This window comes from Rhinatrema bivittatum, chromosome 2, assembly GCF_901001135.1.
Source record: "Rhinatrema bivittatum chromosome 2, aRhiBiv1.1, whole genome shotgun sequence".
NCBI lineage: Eukaryota > Metazoa > Chordata > Amphibia > Gymnophiona > Rhinatrematidae > Rhinatrema > Rhinatrema bivittatum.
In genome coordinates this window covers 25,970,711-25,994,337 of record NC_042616.1, presented here as the reverse complement: position 1 = coordinate 25,994,337, position 23,627 = coordinate 25,970,711, and the positions used below count along the sequence as shown (strand labels likewise).

Here is a 23,627-nt window from a genome sequence, read left to right as displayed (position 1 = left end):
TCTCTACAGCCGGCCCTACCTTATGGAACTCCATCCCCCCAGATCATAGAACGGAACCCAGCCTCTCAACTTTCAAGAAAAGACTCAAGACCTGGCTGTTCATGCAGGCTTTTCCTAACTCCAATATTATTTAACTCATAACAATCAACACACATCACCACCAATATCACTATTAGCTACCTCTTACAATGTAATTATATGTAATTATCTGGTTCTCCTTTTCCTTTTTTCCTTCTTACTCCAGTTTTTTTTCCCCTGTTACATGTAACTGCTTTTTCCGCACTATTGTTCAAGTTTAAGCTTATTTTGCACTCCTGTTTCATGTGAACCAGCATGATGGGACTACTGTCTTGAATGTTGGTATATAAAAAAACTTAAATAAAATAAATAAATAAATAAAGACAGGAAAACAAACCATGGAGGCAGCATGGCATCACAATATCTCTGCATCATTGTAGATTTGTGTTGCTTTGCTTGCTGTTCTGTTTTTCCTTTTTCGTGATTGAAGCCTTAGCTACACTTCAGATTAGTTATTTATTCTCTGTGGGCACATTGTGGGCAGTGGGAGCTAGGTAGTACTGGGCATAAGCGAGCAGTGAAGGCAGACCAGAAAGTGCAGCATAACAGCCTGTATTGTGAAGCCTGTCTGTGACAGAGAAATGGAACAGGTTTCAATAGCAATGCCCCAGGACAGGAGAGAAGCAGCAGTTAAAGTTAGAAAAAGGGGCAGTTCTGAAATAAATGCCCTTGATAGCCAGCCCCTGCAGCTAGTAGAGAATGAGGGCTTGAAAATAGAACTACAAGGATAAAAGTGAAGCAAGATGTTTTGAGGATCCTCCACTAGCACCTGAGGTCTTTCTACAAATGCTAATTTTCTCTCAGAGAGTAACTGCAGGGAAATGACCAACTTTTGCATTCATTCTGCCCTGTCATTCCAGTCCATACTGCCAAGGATATACTGTTGCAGTCCATCACAGGGTACGACCACCTCAGGGACAACAGGACTAGTGCAAGACAGTTATCGTCACTGTCTTCTATTGCACTCAACCCTCCTGGATAGCTGTGCTTGCAAGATCTTTGTAGGATTGCTCCCAAGCTGTTCCTAACAAGGTCCCATAACAATGCAAGCATTCACTGACACCAATACAGCTGATGGCTGAACATCTATAAAATGCTCATCCACTGCTAGAAACATAAAGTGGCTCCATTGGGACTTGAACCCAAGCCCTTTTGTGTGTGAAACAGATGTGATAACCTCTACACCATGGAACCATTTCCTTGTCTGATCTCTTCTTTATTACACTTTCAAACACCTATCCAGTTATTTTAGAATACTGTTTGAATAATTCATGGGATAATCGCCTCAGCCACCATTCACATTCTAACATTTTTTACTCTTGGCAAAAAATAGATCTTCCAAGAGCCATCCCATCTACCATGAAAAATGTGTTTTACTAGAGTCACTGCTGAATTCTTTTTACCACACAAGGTGTTGGCTTAGGAGTTTACCTAAAGCTTCCTTATTTCGTCTCCAGTAACCATTCCCACACTTCTTCTGGGGAAGACGATATCTGCTATGAATTCGCATGAGATCAAGTAGCAAGCATAGAAGGAAGGGCCTGTAAATCTGCATATAGATCGTGCATCTGCATATAGATCATGGGTATCCTGAAAACCTGACAGGTGGGGTTTCCACTGCACATATGTGGAACCCATTGGTCTTCAACTTGCTTTTTCGGTATCTAAGTAATCCTTGCACTCAGACTCATGCCTGTTTCTGCAGCAAGTTAAAAATGGCTCCACTGGGGATTGAACCCAGGCCCTTCTGCGTGTAAAGCAGATGTGATACCCACTACACTATGGAACCAACTGACCACTTCTTTTAATCTGTGAGCAACTGTCGAACCCTTGATGCGCGACTAAAGGAGGACTAATTGAACAAGCATCTCAGCTAGAGAAGTGCATTCATTGAAAACAAAATATAAAAATGAAATCAGTGGGCCAACTTGTTTCTTTTTTATTTATTTATTTATTTATTTATTTATTAAAAATTCTTGTATACCATCGTTCATAATATACATCACAATGGTTTACATGTTACAAAATCATAAAATCAAACTGAAATATCTAAAAGGTACAGTAAAATATGATAAAAAATAAAATTGTTAATCAATTATTAATAAATGAACATAAAACAAAGATAAAAATAATGTTTCTTTAAACCAATTAGTCCTTTTTTTCAAGATAGTCAATATAAGCCTGTTCGAAAAGCCATGCTTTTAGAGCTTTTTTAAAAGCTTTAAACTCTGACTCTAAACTCTTAGGGTCCAAAATGAGCTGAAGGGGACCCGTGAACTAAAGGAATCCTATTTGTTTCATTTCTGTCAAACAGAATGATTTCTATAAGCAATTATAGTCAAAAGACCCATGGAAATCATAGGCATAGCAACAGTTGCAAATGTATGGAGAAAGGTTCATACACTGTGGAGCGGGCAGGCTGCAGAGAAGGGACGGATTGGCATTCCGTCAAGCAATGAGAGTTATGATGTATCGCAGCGGAGCATTTTCCTAGTCTCCTATAATGCCGCAGAGCGGGTTACAGTGATGCTGAGTTTGAAGAATGAGCATGTCACAGCCTTGCTCTGCATTGTTTCTCTAGACATTGTCTGTGTCAAAGCATAGCTCTGAGGTCTCTCTGAATTGTTGGTAAGGATTTTTGCTGTGGCAGCCCATTAACACAAGATGATATCCAGGTCCTGATCCCCATCAAGGAGTCCCTCGCGAAAACACTGTCTCATTGGGAAACATGCCTCCAAAATATCAAACAGCTTCTCACAAGCCTCAACCTGGTACTAAACTCATCCAAAACGGAACTATTACTCATCACAACAGAGAACAGCTTCTCCACCCCCACTCATCCAGCCTTACTAAAAACTACACAAGTGAGAGACCTAGGAGTTCTAATTGACAATCGACTGAACCTGAAAGCTACCATCAACAAAACCACCAAAGACTGCTTTTATAAACTCCAAGTGCTGAAAAGAATAAGACCTCTGTTCCACACTCATGACTTTAGAACGATTCTACAATCAATCATCTTCGCAAAGCTGGACTATTGTAACACCATCTTGCTTGGTCTCCCCTCATCACACACCAAACCACTGCAAATGGTTCAAAATGCCTCTGCCCGTATACTCACTAACACCAGGAGAAGAGACCACATAACCCCTATCCTAATGGGCCTCCACTGGCTACCCATCCACTTCACAATAATCTACAAGGCCATTCTCACCATATACAAAAACATCCATCAACTAGCCCCAATTGACCTTCATTTCCCCCTCCGATTGCACACCTCAACAAGACCGACAAGAGATGCTTACAAAGGATCACTTCAAGTACCCCCAGCCAAAACTACCAGACACATTACGCTAAGAGATCGGGCCTTCTCTACAGCCGGCCCTACCTTATGGAACTCCATCCCCCCAGATCATAGAACGGAACCCAGCCTCTCAACTTTCAAGAAAAGACTCAAGACCTGGCTGTTCATGCAGGCTTTTCCTAACTCCAATATTATTTAACTCATAACAATCAACACACATCACCACCAATATCACTATTAGCTACCTCTTACAATGTAATTATATGTAATTATCTGGTTCTCCTTTTCCTTTTTTCCTTCTTACTCCAAGTTTTTTTTCCCCTGTTACATGTAACTGCTTTTTCCGCACTATTGTTCAAGTTTAAGCTTATTTTGCACTCCTGTTTCATGTGAACCAGCATGATGGGACTACTGTCTTGAATGTTGGTATATAAAAAACTTAAATAAAATAAATAAATAAATAAAGACAGGAAAACAAACCATGGAGGCAGCATGGCATCACAATATCTCTGCATCATTGTAGATTTGTGTTGCTTTGCTTGCTGTTCTGTTTTTCCTTTTTCGTGATTGAAGCCTTAGCTACACTTCAGATTAGTTATTTATTCTCTGTATGACTGCTAGTGGGCACATTGTGGGCAGTGGGAGCTAGGTAGTACTGGGCATAAGCGAGCAGTGAAGGCAGGCCAGAAAGTGCAGCATAACAGCCTGTATTGTGAAGCCTGTCTGTGACAGAGAAATGGAACAGGTTTCAATAGCAATGCCCCAGGACAGGAGAGAAGCAGCAGTTAAAGTTAGAAAAAGGGGCAGTTCTGAAATAAATGCCCTTGATAGCCAGCCCCTGCAGCTAGTAGAGAATGAGGGCTTGAAAATAGAACTACAAGGATAAAAGTGAAGCAAGATGTTTTGAGGATCCTCCACTAGCACCTGAGGTCTTTCTACAAATGCTAATTTTCTCTCAGAGAGTAACTGCAGGGAAATGACCAACTTTTGCATTCATTCTGCCCTGTCATTCCAGTCCATACTGCCAAGGATATACTGTTGCAGTCCATCACAGGGTACGACCACCTCAGGGACAACAGGACTAGTGCAAGACAGTTATCGTCACTGTCTTCTATTGCACTCAACCCTCCTGGATAGCTGTGCTTGCAAGATCTTTGTAGGATTGCTCCCAAGCTGTTCCTAACAAGGTCCCATAACAACGCAAGCATTCACTGACACCAATACAGCTGATGGCTGAACATCTATAAAATGCTCATCCACTGCTAGAAACATAAAGTGGCTCCATTGGGACTTGAACCCAAGACCTTCTGTGTGTGAAACAGATGTGATAACCTCTACACCATGGAACCATTTCCTTGTCTGGTCTCTTCTTTATTACACTTTCAAACACCTATCCAGTTATTTTAGAATACTGTTTGAATAATTCATGGGATAATCGCCTCAGCCACCATTCACATTCTAACATTTTTTACTCTTGGCAAAAAATAGATCTTCCAAGAGCCATCCCATCTACCATGAAAAATGTGTTTTACTAGAGTCACTGCTGAATTCTTTTTACCACACAAGGTGTTGGCTTAGGAGTTTACCTAAAGCTTCCTTATTTCGTCTCCAGTAACCATTCCCACACTTCTTCTGGGGAAGACGATATCTGCTATGAATTCGCATGAGATCAAGTAGCAAGCATAGAAGGAAGGGCCTGTAAATCTGCATATAGATCGTGCATCTGCATATAGATCATGGGTATCCTGAAAACCTGACAGGTGGGGTTTCCACTGCACATATGTGGAACCCATTGGTCTTCAACTTGCTTTTTCGGTATCTAAGTAATCCTTGCACTCAGACTCATGCCTGTTTCTGCAGCAAGTTAAAAATGGCTCCACTGGGGATTGAACCCAGGCCCTTCTGCGTGTAAAGCAGATGTGATACCCACTACACTATGGAACCAACTGACCACTTCTTTTAATCTGTGAGCAACTGTCGAACCCTTGATGCGCGACTAAAGGAGGACTAATTGAACAAGCATCTCAGCTAGAGAAGTGCATTCATTGAAAACAAAATATAAAAATGAAATCAGTGGGGCCAACTTGTTTCTTTTTTATTTATTTATTTATTAAAAATTCTTGTATACCATCGTTCATAATATACATCACAATGGTTTACATGTTACAAAATCATAAAATCAAACTGAAATATCTAAAAGGTACAGTAAAATATGATAAAAAATAAAATTGTTAATCAATTATTAATAAATGAACATAAAACAAAGATAAAAATAATGTTTCTTTAAACCAATTAGTCCTTTTTTTCAAGATAGTCAATATAAGCCTGTTCGAACAGCCATGCTTTTAGAGCTTTTTTAAAAGCTTTAAACTCTGACTCTAAACTCTTAGGGTCCAAAATGAGCTGAAGGGGACCCGTGAACTAAAGGAATCCTATTTGTTTCATTTCTGTCAAACAGAATGATTTCTATAAGCAACTATAGTCAAAAGACCCATGGAAATCATAGGCATAGCAACAGTTGCAAATGTATGGAGAAAGGTTCATACACTGTGGAGCGGGCAGGCTGCAGAGAAGGGACGGATTGGCATTCCGTCAAGCAATGAGAGTTATGATGTATCGCAGCGGAGCATTTTCCTAGTCTCCTATAATGCCGCAGAGCGGGTTACAGTGATGCTGAGTTTGAAGAATGAGCATGTCACAGCCTTGCTCTGCATTGTTTCTCTAGACATTGTCTGTGTGAAAGCATAGCTCTGAGGTCTCTCTGAATTGTTGGTAAGGATTTTTGCTGTGGCAGCCCATTAACACAAGATGATATCCAGGTCCTGATCCCCATCAAGGAGTCCCTCGCGAAAACACTGTCTCATTGGGAAACATGCCTCCAAAATATCAAACAGCTTCTCACAAGCCTCAACCTGGTACTAAACTCATCCAAAACGGAACTATTACTCATCACAACAGAGAACAGCTTCTCCACCCCCACTCATCCAGCCTTACTAAAAACTACACAAGTGAGAGACCTAGGAGTTCTAATTGACAATCGACTGAACCTGAAAGCTACCATCAACAAAACCACCAAAGACTGCTTTTATAAACTCCAAGTGCTGAAAAGAATAAGACCTCTGTTCCACACTCATGACTTTAGAACGATTCTACAATCAATCATCTTCGCAAAGCTGGACTATTGTAACACCATCTTGCTTGGTCTCCCCTCATCACACACCAAACCACTGCAAATGGTTCAAAATGCCTCTGCCCGTATACTCACTAACACCAGGAGAAGAGACCACATAACCCCTATCCTAATGGGCCTCCACTGGCTACCCATCCACTTCACAATAATCTACAAGGCCATTCTCACCATATACAAAAACATCCATCAACTAGCCCCAATTGACCTTCATTTCCCCCTCCGATTGCACACCTCAACAAGACCGACAAGAGATGCTTACAAAGGATCACTTCAAGTACCCCCAGCCAAAACTACCAGACACATTACGCTAAGAGATCGGGCCTTCTCTACAGCCGGCCCTACCTTATGGAACTCCATCCCCCCAGATCATAGAACGGAACCCAGCCTCTCAACTTTCAAGAAAAGACTCAAGACCTGGCTGTTCATGCAGGCTTTTCCTAACTCCAATATTATTTAACTCATAACAATCAACACACATCACCACCAATATCACTATTAGCTACCTCTTACAATGTAATTATATGTAATTATCTGGTTCTCCTTTTCCTTTTTTCCTTCTTACTCCAAGTTTTTTTTCCCCTGTTACATGTAACTGCTTTTTCCGCACTATTGTTCAAGTTTAAGCTTATTTTGCACTCCTGTTTCATGTGAACCAGCATGATGGGACTACTGTCTTGAATGTTGGTATATAAAAAACTTAAATAAAATAAATAAATAAATAAAGACAGGAAAACAAACCATGGAGGCAGCATGGCATCACAATATCTCTGCATCATTGTAGATTTGTGTTGCTTTGCTTGCTGTTCTGTTTTTCCTTTTTCGTGATTGAAGCCTTAGCTACACTTCAGATTAGTTATTTATTCTCTGTATGACTGCTAGTGGGCACATTGTGGGCAGTGGGAGCTAGGTAGTACTGGGCATAAGCGAGCAGTGAAGGCAGGCCAGAAAGTGCAGCATAACAGCCTGTATTGTGAAGCCTGTCTGTGACAGAGAAATGGAACAGGTTTCAATAGCAATGCCCCAGGACAGGAGAGAAGCAGCAGTTAAAGTTAGAAAAAGGGGCAGTTCTGAAATAAATGCCCTTGATAGCCAGCCCCTGCAGCTAGTAGAGAATGAGGGCTTGAAAATAGAACTACAAGGATAAAAGTGAAGCAAGATGTTTTGAGGATCCTCCACTAGCACCTGAGGTCTTTCTACAAATGCTAATTTTCTCTCAGAGAGTAACTGCAGGGAAATGACCAACTTTTGCATTCATTCTGCCCTGTCATTCCAGTCCATACTGCCAAGGATATACTGTTGCAGTCCATCACAGGGTACGACCACCTCAGGGACAACAGGACTAGTGCAAGACAGTTATCGTCACTGTCTTCTATTGCACTCAACCCTCCTGGATAGCTGTGCTTGCAAGATCTTTGTAGGATTGCTCCCAAGCTGTTCCTAACAAGGTCCCATAACAATGCAAGCATTCACTGACACCAATACAGCTGATGGCTGAACATCTATAAAATGCTCATCCACTGCTAGAAACATAAAGTGGCTCCATTGGGACTTGAACCCAAGACCTTCTGTGTGTGAAACAGATGTGATAACCTCTACACCATGGAACCATTTCCTTGTCTGGTCTCTTCTTTATTACACTTTCAAACACCTATCCAGTTATTTTAGAATACTGTTTGAATAATTCATGGGATAATCGCCTCAGCCACCATTCACATTCTAACATTTTTTACTCTTGGCAAAAAATAGATCTTCCAAGAGCCATCCCATCTACCATGAAAAATGTGTTTTACTAGAGTCACTGCTGAATTCTTTTTACCACACAAGGTGTTGGCTTAGGAGTTTACCTAAAGCTTCCTTATTTCGTCTCCAGTAACCATTCCCACACTTCTTCTGGGGAAGACGATATCTGCTATGAATTCGCATGAGATCAAGTAGCAAGCATAGAAGGAAGGGCCTGTAAATCTGCATATAGATCGTGCATCTGCATATAGATCATGGGTATCCTGAAAACCTGACAGGTGGGGTTTCCACTGCACATATGTGGAACCCATTGGTCTTCAACTTGCTTTTTCGGTATCTAAGTAATCCTTGCACTCAGACTCATGCCTGTTTCTGCAGCAAGTTAAAAATGGCTCCACTGGGGATTGAACCCAGGCCCTTCTGCGTGTAAAGCAGATGTGATACCCACTACACTATGGAACCAACTGACCACTTCTTTTAATCTGTGAGCAACTGTCGAACCCTTGATGCGCGACTAAAGGAGGACTAATTGAACAAGCATCTCAGCTAGAGAAGTGCATTCATTGAAAACAAAATATAAAAATGAAATCAGTGGGGCCAACTTGTTTCTTTTTTATTTATTTATTTATTTATTTATTAAAAATTCTTGTATACCATCGTTCATAATATACATCACAATGGTTTACATGTTACAAAATCATAAAATCAAACTGAAATATCTAAAAGGTACAGTAAAATATGATAAAAAATAAAATTGTTAATCAATTATTAATAAATGAACATAAAACAAAGATAAAAATAATGTTTCTTTAAACCAATTAGTCCTTTTTTTCAAGATAGTCAATATAAGCCTGTTCGAACAGCCATGCTTTTAGAGCTTTTTTAAAAGCTTTAAACTCTGACTCTAAACTCTTAGGGTCCAAAATGAGCTGAAGGGGACCCGTGAACTAAAGGAATCCTATTTGTTTCATTTCTGTCAAACAGAATGATTTCTATAAGCAACTATAGTCAAAAGACCCATGGAAATCATAGGCATAGCAACAGTTGCAAATGTATGGAGAAAGGTTCATACACTGTGGAGCGGGCAGGCTGCAGAGAAGGGACGGATTGGCATTCCGTCAAGCAATGAGAGTTATGATGTATCGCAGCGGAGCATTTTCCTAGTCTCCTATAATGCCGCAGAGCGGGTTACAGTGATGCTGAGTTTGAAGAATGAGCATGTCACAGCCTTGCTCTGCATTGTTTCTCTAGACATTGTCTGTGTGAAAGCATAGCTCTGAGGTCTCTCTGAATTGTTGGTAAGGATTTTTGCTGTGGCAGCCCATTAACACAAGATGATATCCAGGTCCTGATCCCCATCAAGGAGTCCCTCGCGAAAACACTGTCTCATTGGGAAACATGCCTCCAAAATATCAAACAGCTTCTCACAAGCCTCAACCTGGTACTAAACTCATCCAAAACGGAACTATTACTCATCACAACAGAGAACAGCTTCTCCACCCCCACTCATCCAGCCTTACTAAAAACTACACAAGTGAGAGACCTAGGAGTTCTAATTGACAATCGACTGAACCTGAAAGCTACCATCAACAAAACCACCAAAGACTGCTTTTATAAACTCCAAGTGCTGAAAAGAATAAGACCTCTGTTCCACACTCATGACTTTAGAACGATTCTACAATCAATCATCTTCGCAAAGCTGGACTATTGTAACACCATCTTGCTTGGTCTCCCCTCATCACACACCAAACCACTGCAAATGGTTCAAAATGCCTCTGCCCGTATACTCACTAACACCAGGAGAAGAGACCACATAACCCCTATCCTAATGGGCCTCCACTGGCTACCCATCCACTTCACAATAATCTACAAGGCCATTCTCACCATATACAAAAACATCCATCAACTAGCCCCAATTGACCTTCATTTCCCCCTCCGATTGCACACCTCAACAAGACCGACAAGAGATGCTTACAAAGGATCACTTCAAGTACCCCCAGCCAAAACTACCAGACACATTACACTAAGAGATCGGGCCTTCTCTTTTTTTTTTTTTTTTTTTTAATTCTTTATTTATACATTTTCAAAATAATATAAAACATATTATTTATACAGCAATTTCATGGTAGGGTTAAGTGCCCTATATCTAATTATACATAAAATTTAATTCAAACAAAAAAAAAAGAAATATTTCACAAAGCCCTTATCCATTTTTAACAATCACCTTGGAGGGGGTTAGTCATTACTTGATTAGGGAGATAAACAAGATTAATTTAAAGAGAAAAACAAAAATACTAGGTTACTGTGCACATTATTTCAATTGGATACCGGGGATGATGTTGACACTCTGGTACCTTCAAGAAAATTCTTTAATTGATCTGGATCAAAAAATATAAAGAGATCATCTTGTCTCTTTATTATGCATTTGCATGGAAACTTAAGCACAAATATATATCCAAGTGATATAACCTCCTGTCTGTAAGACAAGAAGGCTTTCCTTCTCAACTGAGTTGAAATAGCCAAATCAGGAAAAATTTTTACTGTTTTTTCTAGAAATACAACAGGAAATTTACTAAAATACCTTTTCATAATTAAGTTAACATCTATGACGGAGTACAGCGAGACTAACAATGTTCCCCAACTAATTACATTCGCTGATGAATCTTCCAAAAAATTCGAAAGATTACCTTGAAACAATTCTGCTCTTTCAGTGTTACGTGGTTGGGGAAGAAAAAAGCATGTGTTTATGGTTGGTGAGTGATCCAAAGAAAAGCTTAATTTTTCCACAAGAAATTTTTTGAAAGTAATAATTGGATCCTCACCAAGCATCCTTGGGAAATTTAGAAATCTTAGATTACAACGTTTATGGTTGTTCTTCAACATTTCCATTCTTCTAGACATAGAATCTTTATCCTTGATTATTGCTACTTTAAAGTCCATATTTTTCTTCTCCTGAACTTCCAAATGCTTAATTTTTTCATTCATATCCTTTATTTGCTTTTGTGTCATAGTAAATTCCTGTTGTTTTTGTCCCGAAATCAAATCCACTTTCTTCTCAAGACACTTTAAATTTACCGTCAAGCCAGCCATCATGTCCCATAATGTATCCAAAGTCACTAACACAGGTCGAGTAGGGATTTCTATCCTCTCTGATGATTGTGGAGAATGCTCTTCCACTGGAGTTGCTTCCTGAAGACCTCCCTCAGTAACCAGGGAGGTAGCCAGAGCAACTTCAATACCATGAGACTGATCGGGCCTTCTCTACAGCCGGCCCTACCTTATGGAACTCCATCCCCCCAGATCATAGAACGGAACCCAGCCTCTCAACTTTCAAGAAAAGACTCAAGACCTGGCTGTTCATGCAGGCTTTTCCTAACTCCAATATTATTTAACTCATTACAATCAACACACATCACCACCAATATCACTATTAGCTACCTCTTACAATGTAATTATATGTAATTATCTGGTTCTCCTTTTCCTTTTTTCCTTCTTACTCCAAGTTTTTTTTCCCCTGTTACATGTAACTGCTTTTTCCGCACTATTGTTCAAGTTTAAGCTTATTTTGCACTCCTGTTTCATGTGAACCAGCATGATGGGACTACTGTCTTGAATGTTGGTATATAAAAAACTTAAATAAAATAAATAAATAAATAAAGACAGGAAAACAAACCATGGAGGCAGCATGGCATCACAATATCTCTGCATCATTGCAGATTTGTGTTGCTTTGCTTGCTGTTCTGTTTTTCCTTTTTCGTGATTGAAGCCTTAGCTACACTTCAGATTAGTTATTTATTCTCTGTATGACTGCCAGTGGGCACATTGTGGGCAGTGGGAGCTAGGTAGTACTGGGCATAAGCGAGCAGTGAAGGCAGGCCAGAAAGTGCAGCATAACAGCCTGTATTGTGAAGCCTGTCTGTGACAGAGAAATGGAACAGGTTTCAATAGCAATGCCCCAGGACAGGAGAGAAGCAGCAGTTAAAGTTAGAAAAAGGGGCAGTTCTGAAATAAATGCCCTTGATAGCCAGCCCCTGCAGCTAGTAGAGAATGAGGGCTTGAAAATAGAACTACAAGGATAAAAGTGAAGCAAGATGTTTTGAGGATCCTCCACTAGCACCTGAGGTCTTTCTACAAATGCTAATTTTCTCTCAGAGAGTAACTGCAGGGAAATGACCAACTTTTGCATTCATTCTGCCCTGTCATTCCAGTCCATACTGCCAAGGATATACTGTTGCAGTCCATCACAGGGTACGACCACCTCAGGGACAACAGGACTAGTGCAAGACAGTTATCGTCACTGTCTCCTATTGCACTCAACCCTCCTGGATAGCTGTGCTTGCAAGATCTTTGTAGGATTGCTCCCAAGCTGTTCCTAACAAGGTCCCATAACAATGCAAGCATTCACTGACACCAATACAGCTGATGGCTGAACATCTATAAAATGCTCATCCACTGCTAGAAACATAAAGTGGCTCCATTGGGACTTGAACCCAAGACCTTCTGTGTGTGAAACAGATGTGATAACCTCTACACCATGGAACCATTTCCTTGTCTGATCTCTTCTTTATTACACTTTCAAACACCTATCCAGTTATTTTAGAATACTGTTTGAATAATTCATGGGATAATCGCCTCAGCCACCATTCACATTCTAACATTTTTTACTCTTGGCAAAAAATAGATCTTCCAAGAGCCATCCCATCTACCATGAAAAATGTGTTTTACTAGAGTCACTGCTGAATTCTTTTTACCACACAAGGTGTTGGCTTAGGAGTTTACCTAAAGCTTCCTTATTTCGTCTCCAGTAACCATTCCCACACTTCTTCTGGGGAAGACGATATCTGCTATGAATTCGCATGAGATCAAGTAGCAAGCATAGAAGGAAGGGCCTGTAAATCTGCATATAGATCGTGCATCTGCATATAGATCATGGGTATCCTGAAAACCTGACAGGTGGGGTTTCCACTGCACATATATGGAACCCATTGGTCTTCAACTTGCTTTTTCGGTATCTAAGTAATCCTTGCACTCAGACTCATGCCTGTTTCTGCAGCAAGTTAAAAATGGCTCCACTGGGGATTGAACCCAGGCCCTTCTGCATGTAAAGCAGATGTGATACCCACTACACTATGGAACCAACTGACCACTGCTTTTAATCTGTGAGCAACTGTCGAACCCTTGATGCGCGACTAAAGGAGGACTAATTGAACAAGCATCTCAGCTAGAGAAGTGCATTCATTGAAAACAAAATATAAAAATGAAATCAGTGGGGCCAACTTGTTTCATTTTTATTTATTTATTTATTTCATTTATTAAAAATTCTTGTATACCATCGTTCATAATATACATCACAACGGTTTACATGTTACAAAATCATAAAATCAAACTGAAATATCTAAAAGGTACAGTAAAATATGATAAAAAATAAAATTGTTAATCAATTATTAATAAATGAACATAAAACAAAGATAAAAATAATGTTTCTTTAAACCAATTAGTCCTTTTTTTCAAGATAGTCAATATAAGCCTGTTCGAACAGCCATGCTTTTAGAGCTTTTTTAAAAGCTTTAAACTCTGACTCTAAACTCTTAGGGTCCAAAATGAGCTGAAGGGGACCCGTGAACTAAAGGAATCCTATTTGTTTCATTTCTGTCAAACAGAATGATTTCTATAAGCAATTATAGTCAAAAGACCCATGGAAATCATAGGCATAGCAACAGTTGCAAATGTATGGAGAAAGGTTCATACACTGTGGAGCGGGCAGGCTGCAGAGAAGGGACGGATTGGCATTCCGTCAAGCAATGAGAGTTATGATGTATCGCAGCGGAGCATTTTCCTAGTCTCCTATAATGCCGCAGAGCGGGTTACAGTGATGCTGAGTTTGAAGAATGAGCATGTCACAGCCTTGCTCTGCATTGTTTCTCTAGACATTGTCTGTGTGAAAGCATAGCTCTGAGGTCTCTCTGAATTGTTGGTAAGGATTTTTGCTGTGGCAGCCCATTAACACAAGATGATATCCAGGTCCTGATCCCCATCAAGGAGTCCCTCGCGAAAACACTGTCTCATTGGGAAACATGCCTCCAAAATATCAAACAGCTTCTCACAAGCCTCAACCTGGTACTAAACTCATCCAAAACGGAACTATTACTCATCACAACAGAGAACAGCTTCTCCACCCCCACTCATCCAGCCTTACTAAAAACTACACAAGTGAGAGACCTAGGAGTTCTAATTGACAATCGACTGAACCTGAAAGCTACCATCAACAAAACCACCAAAGACTGCTTTTATAAACTCCAAGTGCTGAAAAGAATAAGACCTCTGTTCCACACTCATGACTTTAGAACGATTCTACAATCAATCATCTTCGCAAAGCTGGACTATTGTAACACCATCTTGCTTGGTCTCCCCTCATCACACACCAAACCACTGCAAATGGTTCAAAATGCCTCTGCCCGTATACTCACTAACACCAGGAGAAGAGACCACATAACCCCTATCCTAATGGGCCTCCACTGGCTACCCATCCACTTCACAATAATCTACAAGGCCATTCTCACCATATACAAAAACATCCATCAACTAGCCCCAATTGACCTTCATTTCCCCCTCCGATTGCACACCTCAACAAGACCGACAAGAGATGCTTACAAAGGATCACTTCAAGTACCCCCAGCCAAAACTACCAGACACATTACAGCTAAGAGATCGGGCCTTCTCTTTTTTTTTTTTTTTTTTTTAATTCTTTATTTATACATTTTCAAAATAATATAAAACATATTATTTATACAGCAATTTCATGGTAGGGTTAAGTGCCCTATATCTAATTATACATAAAATTTAATTCAAACAAAAAAAAAAGAAATATTTCACAAAGCCCTTATCCATTTTTAACAATCACCTTGGAGGGGGTTAGTCATTACTTGATTAGGGAGATAAACAAGATTAATTTAAAGAGAAAAACAAAAATACTAGGTTACTGTGCACATTATTTCAATTGGATACCGGGGATGATGTTGACACTCTGGTACCTTCAAGAAAATTCTTTAATTGATCTGGATCAAAAAATATAAAGAGATCATCTTGTCTCTTTATTATGCATTTGCATGGAAACTTAAGCACAAATATATATCCAAGTGATATAACCTCCTGTCTGTAAGACAAGAAGGCTTTCCTTCTCAACTGAGTTGAAATAGCCAAATCAGGAAAAATTTTTACTGTTTTTTCTAGAAATACAACAGGAAATTTACTAAAATACCTTTTCATAATTAAGTTAACATCTATGACGGAGTACAGGGAGACTAACAATGTTCCCCAACTAATTACATTCGCTGATGAATCTTCCAAAAAATTCGAAAGATTACCTTGAAACAATTCTGCTCTTTCAGTGTTACGTGGTTGGGGAAGAAAAAAGCATGTGTTTATGGTTGGTGAGTGATCCAAAGAAAAGCTTAATTTTTCCACAAGAAATTTTTTGAAAGTAATAATTGGATCCTCACCAAGCATCCTTGGGAAATTTAGAAATCTTAGATTACAACGTTTATGGTTGTTCTTCAACATTTCCATTCTTCTAGACATAGAATCTTTATCCTTGATTATTGCTACTTTAAAGTCCATATTTTTCTTCTCCTGAACTTCCAAATGCTTAATTTTTTCATTCATATCCTTTATTTGCTTTTGTGTCATAGTAAATTCCTGTTGTTTTTGTCCCGAAATCAAATCCACTTTCTTCTCAAGACACTTTAAATTTACCGTCAAGCCAGCCATCATGTCCCATAATGTATCCAAAGTCACTAACACAGGTCGAGTAGGGATTTCTATCCTCTCTGATGATTGTGGAGAATGTTCTTCCACTGGAGTTGCTTCCTGAAGACCTCCCTCAGTAACCAGGGAGGTAGCCAGAGCAACTTCAATACCATGAGACTGATCGGGCCTTCTCTACAGCCGGCCCTACCTTATGGAACTCCATCCCCCCAGATCATAGAACGGAACCCAGCCTCTCAACTTTCAAGAAAAGACTCAAGACCTGGCTGTTCATGCAGGCTTTTCCTAACTCCAATATTATTTAACTCATTACAATCAACACACATCACCACCAATATCACTATTAGCTACCTCTTACAATGTAATTATATGTAATTATCTGGTTCTCCTTTTCCTTTTTTCCTTCTTACTCCAAGTTTTTTTTCCCCTGTTACATGTAACTGCTTTTTCCGCACTATTGTTCAAGTTTAAGCTTATTTTGCACTCCTGTTTCATGTGAACCAGCATGATGGGACTACTGTCTTGAATGTTGGTATATAAAAAACTTAAATAAAATAAATAAATAAATAAAGACAGGAAAACAAACCATGGAGGCAGCATGGCATCACAATATCTCTGCATCATTGTCAGATTTGTGTTGCTTTGCTTGCTGTTCTGTTTTTCCTTTTTCGTGATTGAAGCCTTAGCTACACTTCAGATTAGTTATTTATTCTCTGTATGACTGCCAGTGGGCACATTGTGGGCAGTGGGAGCTAGGTAGTACTGGGCATAAGCGAGCAGTGAAGGCAGGCCAGAAAGTGCAGCATAACAGCCTGTATTGTGAAGCCTGTCTGTGACAGAGAAATGGAACAGGTTTCAATAGCAATGCCCCAGGACAGGAGAGAAGCAGCAGTTAAAGTTAGAAAAAGGGGCAGTTCTGAAATAAATGCCCTTGATAGCCAGCCCCTGCAGCTAGTAGAGAATGAGGGCTTGAAAATAGAACTACAAGGATAAAAGTGAAGCAAGATGTTTTGAGGATCCTCCACTAGCACCTGAGGTCTTTCTACAAATGCTAATTTTCTCTCAGAGAGTAACTGCAGGGAAATGACCAACTTTTGCATTCATTCTGCCCTGTCATTCCAGTCCATACTGCCAAGGATATACTGTTGCAGTCCATCACAGGGTACGACCACCTCAGGGACAACAGGACTAGTGCAAGACAGTTATCGTCACTGTCTCCTATTGCACTCAACCCTCCTGGATAGCTGTGCTTGCAAGATCTTTGTAGGATTGCTCCCAAGCTGTTCCTAACAAGGTCCCATAACAATGCAAGCATTCACTGACACCAATACAGCTGATGGCTGAACATCTATAAAATGCTCATCCACTGCTAGAAACATAAAGTGGCTCCATTGGGACTTGAACCCAAGACCTTCTGTGTGTGAAACAGATGTGATAACCTCTACACCATGGAACCATTTCCTTGTCTGATCTCTTCTTTATTACACTTTCAAACACCTATCCAGTTATTTTAGAATACTGTTTGAATAATTCATGGGATAATCGCCTCAGCCACCATTCACATTCTAACATTTTTTACTCTTGGCAAAAAATAGATCTTCCAAGAGCCATCCCATCTACCATGAAAAATGTGTTTTACTAGAGTCACTGCTGAATTCTTTTTACCACACAAGGTGTTGGCTTAGGAGTTTACCTAAAGCTTCCTTATTTCGTCTCCAGTAACCATTCCCACACTTCTTCTGGGGAAGACGATATCTGCTATGAATTCGCATGAGATCAAGTAGCAAGCATAGAAGGAAGGGCCTGTAAATCTGCATATAGATCGTGCATCTGCATATAGATCATGGGTATCCTGAAAACCTGACAGGTGGGGTTTCCACTGCACATATAGTGGAACCCATTGGTCTTCAACTTGCTTTTTCGGTATCTAAGTAATCCTTGCACTCAGACTCATGCCTGTTTCTGCAGCAAGTTAAAAATGGCTCCACTGGGGATTGAACCCAGGCCCTTCTGCAGTGTAAAGCAGATGTGATACCCACTACACTATGGAACCAACTGACCACTTCTTTTAATCTGTGAGCAACTGTCGAACCCTTGATGCGCGACTAAAGGAGGACTAATTGAACAAGCATCTCAGCTAGAGAAGTGCATTCATTGAAAACAAAATATAAAAATGAAATCAGTGGGGCCAACTTGTTTCATTTTTATTTATTTATTTATTTCATTTATTAAAAATTCTTGTATACCATCGTTCATAATATACATCACAACGGTTTACATGTTACAAAATCATAAAATCAAACTGAAATATCTAAAAGGTACAGTAAAATATGATAAAAAATAAAATTGTTAATCAATTATTAATAAATGAACATAAAACAAAGATAAAAATAATGTTTCTTTAAACCAATTAGTCCTTTTTTTCAAGATAGTCAATATAAGCCTGTTCGAAAAGCCATGCTTTTAGAGCTTTTTTAAAAGCTTTAAACTCTGACTCTAAACTCTTAGGGTCCAAAATGAGCTGAAGGGGACCCGTGAACTAAAGGAATCCTATTTGTTTCATTTCTGTCAAACAGAATGATTTCTATAAGCAATTATAGTCAAAAGACCCATGGAAATCATAGGCATAGCAACAGTTGCAAATGTATGGAGAAAGGTTCATACACTGTGGAGCGGGCAGGCTGCAGAGAAGGGACGGATTGGCATTCCGTCAAGCAATGAGAGTTATGATGTATCGCAGCGGAGCATTTTCCTAGTCTCCTATAATGCCGCAGAGCGGGTTACAGTGATGCTGAGTTTGAAGAATGAGCATGTCACAGCCTTGCTCTGCATTGTTTCTCTAGACATTGTCTGTGTGAAAGCATAGCTCTGAGGTCTCTCTGAATTGTTGGTAAGGATTTTTGCTGTGGCAGCCCATTAACACAAGATGATATCCAGGTCCTGATCCCCATCAAGGAGTCCCTCGCGAAAACACTGTCTCATTGGGAAACATGCCTCCAAAATATCAAACAGCTTCTCACAAGCCTCAACCTGGTACTAAACTCATCCAAAACGGAACTATTACTCATCACAACAGAGAACAGCTTCTCCACCCCCACTCATCCAGCCTTACTAAAAACTACACAAGTGAGAGACCTAGGAGTTCTAATTGACAATCGACTGAACCTGAAAGCTACCATCAACAAAACCACCAAAGACTGCTTTTATAAACTCCAAGTGCTGAAAAGAATAAGACCTCTGTTCCACACTCATGACTTTAGAACGATTCTACAATCAATCATCTTCGCAAAGCTGGACTATTGTAACACCATCTTGCTTGGTCTCCCCTCATCACACACCAAACCACTGCAAATGGTTCAAAATGCCTCTGCCCGTATACTCACTAACACCAGGAGAAGAGACCACATAACCCCTATCCTAATGGGCCTCCACTGGCTACCCATCCACTTCACAATAATCTACAAGGCCATTCTCACCATATACAAAAACATCCATCAACTAGCCCCAATTGACCTTCATTTCCCCCTCCGATTGCACACCTCAACAAGACCGACAAGAGATGCTTACAAAGGATCACTTCAAGTACCCCCAGCCAAAACTACCAGACACATTACGCTAAGAGATCGGGCCTTCTCTTTTTTTTTTTTTTTTTTTAATTCTTTATTTATACATTTTCAAAATAATATAAAACATATTATTTATACAGCAATTTCATGGTAGGGTTAAGTGCCCTATATCTAATTATACATAAAATTTAATTCAAACAAAAAAAAAGAAATATTTCACAAAGCCCTTATCCATTTTTAACAATCACCTTGGAGGGGGTTAGTCATTACTTGATTAGGGAGATAAACAAGATTAATTTAAAGAGAAAAACAAAAATACTAGGTTACTGTGCACATTATTTCAATTGGATACCGGGGATGATGTTGACACTCTGGTACCTTCAAGAAAATTCTTTAATTGATCTGGATCAAAAAATATAAAGAGATCATCTTGTCTCTTTATTATGCATTTGCATGGAAACTTAAGCACAAATATATATCCAAGTGATATAACCTCCTGTCTGTAAGACAAGAAGGCTTTCCTTCTCAACTGAGTTGAAATAGCCAAATCAGGAAAAATTTTTACTGTTTTTTCTAGAAATACAACAGGAAATTTACTAAAATACCTTTTCATAATTAAGTTAACATCTATGACGGAGTACAGGGAGACTAACAATGTTCCCCAACTAATTACATTCGCTGATGAATCTTCCAAAAAATTCGAAAGATTACCTTGAAACAATTCTGCTCTTTCAGTGTTACGTGGTTGGGGAAGAAAAAAGCATGTGTTTATGGTTGGTGAGTGATCCAAAGAAAAGCTTAATTTTTCCACAAGAAATTTTTTGAAAGTAATAATTGGATCCTCACCAAGCATCCTTGGGAAATTTAGAAATCTTAGATTACAACGTTTATGGTTGTTCTTCAACATTTCCATTCTTCTAGACATAGAATCTTTATCCTTGATTATTGCTACTTTAAAGTCCATATTTTTCTTCTCCTGAACTTCCAAATGCTTAATTTTTTCATTCATATCCTTTATTTGCTTTTGTGTCATAGTAAATTCCTGTTGTTTTTGTCCCGAAATCAAATCCACTTTCTTCTCAAGACACTTTAAATTTACCGTCAAGCCAGCCATCATCTCCCATAATGTATCCAAAGTCACTAACACAGGTCGAGTAGGGATTTCTATCCTCTCTGATGATTGTGGAGAATGCTCTTCCACTGGAGTTGCTTCCTGAAGACCTCCCTCAGTAACCAGGGAGGTAGCCAGAGCAACTTCAATACCATGAGACTGATCGGGCCTTCTCTACAGCCGGCCCTACCTTATGGAACTCCATCCCCCCAGATCATAGAACGGAACCCAGCCTCTCAACTTTCAAGAAAAGACTCAAGACCTGGCTGTTCATGCAGGCTTTTCCTAACTCCAATATTATTTAACTCATACAATCAACACACATCACCACCAATATCACTATTAGCTACCTCTTACAATGTAATTATATGTAATTATCTGGTTCTCCTTTTCCTTTTTTCCTTCTTACTCCAAGTTTTTTTTCCCCTGTTACATGTAACTGCTTTTTCCGCACTATTGTTCAAGTTTAAGCTTATTTTGCACTCCTGTTTCATGTGAACCAGCATGATGGGACTACTGTCTTGAATGTTGGTATATAAAAAACTTAAATAAAATAAATAAATAAATAAAGACAGGAAAACAAACCATGGAGGCAGCATGGCATCACAATATCTCTGCATCATTGTAGATTTGTGTTGCTTTGCTTGCTGTTCTGTTTTTCCTTTTTCGTGATTGAAGCCTTAGCTACACTTCAGATTAGTTATTTATTCTCTGTATGACTGCTAGTGGGCACATTGTGGGCAGTGGGAGCTAGGTAGTACTGGGCATAAGCGAGCAGTGAAGGCAGGCCAGAAAGTGCAGCATAACAGCCTGTATTGTGAAGCCTGTCTGTGACAGAGAAATGGAACAGGTTTCAATAGCAATGCCCCAGGACAGGAGAGAAGCAGCAGTTAAAGTTAGAAAAAGGGGCAGTTCTGAAATAAATGCCCTTGATAGCCAGCCCCTGCAGCTAGTAGAGAATGAGGGCTTGAAAATAGAACTACAAGGATAAAAGTGAAGCAAGATGTTTTGAGGATCCTCCACTAGCACCTGAGGTCTTTCTACAAATGCTAATTTTCTCTCAGAGAGTAACTGCAGGGAAATGACCAACTTTTGCATTCATTCTGCCCTGTCATTCCAGTCCATACTGCCAAGGATATACTGTTGCAGTCCATCACAGGGTACGACCACCTCAGGGACAACAGGACTAGTGCAAGACAGTTATCGTCACTGTCATCTGACATCTATTGCACTCAACCCTCCTGGATAGCTGTGCTTGCAAGATCTTTGTAGGATTGCTCCCAAGCTGTTCCTAACAAGGTCCCATAACAATGCAAGCATTCACTGACACCAATACAGCTGATGGCTGAACATCTATAAAATGCTCATCCACTGCTAGAAACATAAAGTGGCTCCATTGGGACTTGAACCCAAAACTTTCTGTGTGTGAAACAGATGTGATAACCTCTACAGCATGGAACAATTTCCTTGTGTGAGTACTTCTTTATTACACTTTCAAACACCTATCCAGTTATTTTAGTATACTGTTTGATTAATTCATGGGATAATCGCCTCAGCCACCATTCACATTCTAACATTTTTTACTCTTGGCAAAAAATAGATCTTCCAAGAGCCATCCCATCTACCATGAAAAATGTGTTTTACTAGAGTCACTGCTGAATTCTTTTTACCACACAAGGTGTTGGCTTAGGAGTTTACCTAAAGCTTCCTTATTTCGTCTCCAGTAACCATTCCCACACTTCTTCTGGGGAAGACGATATCTGCTATGAATTCGCATGAGATCAAGTAGCAAGCATAGAAGGAAGGGCCTGTAAATCTGCATATAGATCGTGCATCTGCATATAGATCATGGGTATCCTGAAAACCTGACAGGTGGGGTTTCCACTGCACATATATGGAACCCATTGGTCTTCAACTTGCTTTTTCGGTATCTAAGTAATCCTTGCACTCAGACTCATGCCTGTTTCTGCAGCAAGTTAAAAATGGCTCCACTGGGGATTGAACCCAGGCCCTTCTGCGTGTAAAGCAGATGTGATACCCACTACACTATGGAACCAACTGACCACTGCTTTTAATCTGTGAGCAACTGTCGAACCCTTGATGCGCGACTAAAGGAGGACTAATTGAACAAGCATCTCAGCTAGAGAAGTGCATTCATTGAAAACAAAATATAAAAATGAAATCAGTGGGGCCAACTTGTTTCTTTTTTATTATTTATTTATTTATTAAAAATTCTTGTATACCATCGTTCATAATATACATCACAACGGTTTACATGTTACAAAATCATAAAATCAAACTGAAATATCTAAAAGGTACAGTAAAATATGATAAAAAATAAAATTGTTAATCAATTATTAATAAATGAACATAAAACAAAGATAAAAATAATGTTTCTTTAAACCAATTAGTCCTTTTTTTCAAGATAGTCAATATAAGCCTGTTCGAAAAGCCATGCTTTTAGAGCTTTTTTAAAAGCTTTAAACTCTGACTCTAAACTCTTAGGGTCCAAAATGAGCTGAAGGGGACCCGTGAACTAAAGGAATCCTATTTGTTTCATTTCTGTCAAACAGAATGATTTCTATAAGCAATTATAGTCAAAAGACCCATGGAAATCATAGGCATAGCAACAGTTGCAAATGTATGGAGAAAGGTTCATACACTGTGGAGCGGGCAGGCTGCAGAGAAGGGACGGATTGGCATTCCGTCAAGCAATGAGAGTTATGATGTATCGCAGCGGAGCATTTTCCTAGTCTCCTATAATGCCGCAGAGCGGATTACAGTGATGCTGAGTTTGAAGAATGAGCATGTCACAGCCTTGCTCTGCATTGTTTCTCTAGACATTGTCTGTGTGAAAGCATAGCTCTGAGGTCT

At 39.6% G+C, this 23,627-nt stretch overlaps 9 non-coding genes across 9 annotated transcripts; all 9 read right to left on the bottom strand.

The window, feature by feature from the left end:
* Positions 1-1,794: 1,794 nt before the first annotated feature.
* Positions 1,795-1,867, bottom strand: TRNAV-UAC. The gene has a single exon. It is a non-coding gene; the product is annotated as a tRNA-Val (tRNA).
* Positions 1,868-4,658: 2,791 nt separating this feature from the next.
* On the bottom strand, positions 4,659-4,731 carry TRNAV-CAC. The gene has a single exon. It is a non-coding gene; the product is annotated as a tRNA-Val (tRNA).
* Positions 4,732-5,253: 522 nt separating this feature from the next.
* TRNAV-UAC lies at positions 5,254-5,326 on the bottom strand. The gene has a single exon. It is a non-coding gene; the product is annotated as a tRNA-Val (tRNA).
* Positions 5,327-8,106: 2,780 nt separating this feature from the next.
* TRNAV-CAC lies at positions 8,107-8,179 on the bottom strand. Its single transcript has one exon. It is a non-coding gene; the product is annotated as a tRNA-Val (tRNA).
* A 522-nt stretch (positions 8,180-8,701) lies between these two features.
* TRNAV-UAC lies at positions 8,702-8,774 on the bottom strand. The gene has a single exon. It is a non-coding gene; the product is annotated as a tRNA-Val (tRNA).
* A 4,007-nt stretch (positions 8,775-12,781) lies between these two features.
* On the bottom strand, positions 12,782-12,854 carry TRNAV-CAC. Its single transcript has one exon. It is a non-coding gene; the product is annotated as a tRNA-Val (tRNA).
* A 522-nt stretch (positions 12,855-13,376) lies between these two features.
* Positions 13,377-13,449, bottom strand: TRNAV-UAC. The gene has a single exon. It is a non-coding gene; the product is annotated as a tRNA-Val (tRNA).
* Positions 13,450-17,459: 4,010 nt separating this feature from the next.
* Positions 17,460-17,532, bottom strand: TRNAV-CAC. Its single transcript has one exon. It is a non-coding gene; the product is annotated as a tRNA-Val (tRNA).
* A 5,204-nt stretch (positions 17,533-22,736) lies between these two features.
* On the bottom strand, positions 22,737-22,809 carry TRNAV-UAC. The gene has a single exon. It is a non-coding gene; the product is annotated as a tRNA-Val (tRNA).
* Between the last annotated feature and the right edge of the window lie 818 nt (positions 22,810-23,627).